This window comes from Mandrillus leucophaeus, unplaced genomic scaffold, assembly GCF_000951045.1.
Source record: "Mandrillus leucophaeus isolate KB7577 unplaced genomic scaffold, Mleu.le_1.0 Scaffold255, whole genome shotgun sequence".
Lineage (NCBI taxonomy): Eukaryota > Metazoa > Chordata > Mammalia > Primates > Cercopithecidae > Mandrillus > Mandrillus leucophaeus.
This window is the reverse complement of record NW_012102643.1, coordinates 2,652,207-2,653,693: the sequence shown is the minus strand read 5'-3', so window position 1 is coordinate 2,653,693 and position 1,487 is coordinate 2,652,207.

The window sequence follows — 1,487 nt, the reverse complement described above, 5'->3', positions numbered from 1 at the left end:
TGAGCGATTCTGGAAGTGCTTCTAGCTATATGTTACATGGTCAGATGACCTGTAATATCTGCAAAAGTAAGATATTCTAACCATAATCAGCCAATCCACCTTCCCTTTCCACTCTGACCTTTCACACTTCTCCTGGGTTAGGTGGTGTTGGGGCGATTGCCAGCATTTTAGGCATGAAAATTAAAAGGAAGTTGAGTTGGGGATATATTTATTTTGGAGTTAGTAGAATATATTTAGGCCGTTTGCTGTCATTTCTATGTGTAGGAAGTTGCTGCTAGCTGTCCTGGTGGAGGAGCAGCTGCAAATAATACTCCTGTTGTCTACTGGGCCGATTCCCTTGACGTTATGACACTAAGTTATGGGACTAGAGGTTGCACTGTAAAATGAACGTTCTTAGCCCAAGAAGGTTGTGGGTAGTAGAGGAGAAACAAGTTTTGAAATGTATGGAGTCAGGAAAATAAGCCTGTGGAGCATTCTTTCAAATAACAGATACATCAAGTTTTTCTTTTTTTGAGATGGAGCCTCACTCTGCCGCCCAGGATAGAGTGCAATGGTGCCATCTCGGCTTATTGCAACCTCCACCTCCCAGGTTCAAGCAATTCTCCTGCCTCAGCCTCCTGAGTAACTGGGACTACAAGTGCGCACCACCACACCTGGCTAATTTCTTGTATTTTTAGTAGAGATGGGGTTTCACCATGTTGGCCAGTCTGGTCTTGAACTCCTGACATCAGGTGATCTGCCCACCTCGGCCTCCCAAAGTGCTGGGATTACAGGCATGAACCACTGAGCCCAGCCAGATACATCACATTTTCAGTGGGAAAAAAAAATCAGCTCTTACGGAAGCCTGTTCAGAAGTTCTTTTCTAGTAAGCATATACTTGATAATTCAATATGTGTAATTTTAAATGTACCATGCATTTTTTCTTTTTTTAATGGAATTGTACAAAAGATAATTTTTTAAAATTCCTGTGTTTCTAGGACACAAACCTGTAACAGAACTATAGACATCAAGCACGGCTGCAAGCATTCGGGTATATGTTTTATCCAATTCACCTATAATAAAAATTAAAATATCATATTTTGATCACCATGTTAAATAAAAGAGTTAGTTATCTTTCCATTCTCTCCACGGAAACAGTGCTTTACAGAATTGATGTCATAAATGTAAACAATGAATTATTAATTTATATGGGTTTTGTGCCATTTTTAGTGTTTGTCAGCCTTTACAAATTTGCAGTTGGTTGCAGTTTCCCTCCTCATTTGAAATAATATTCTCTTTTGTACTTATTTGCACTTGGTTTCTTTCTTTCTTTTACTTTTTCTTTTCTTTTTTTTTTTTTTTTCGAGATGGAGTTTCATTCTTATTGCCCAGGCTGGAGTGCAATGGTGCAATCTCAGCTCACTGCAACTTTTGCCTCCAGGGTTCAAACGATTCTCCTGCCTCAGCCTCCCGAGTAGCTGAGATTACAGGCATGCACCACCACGCCT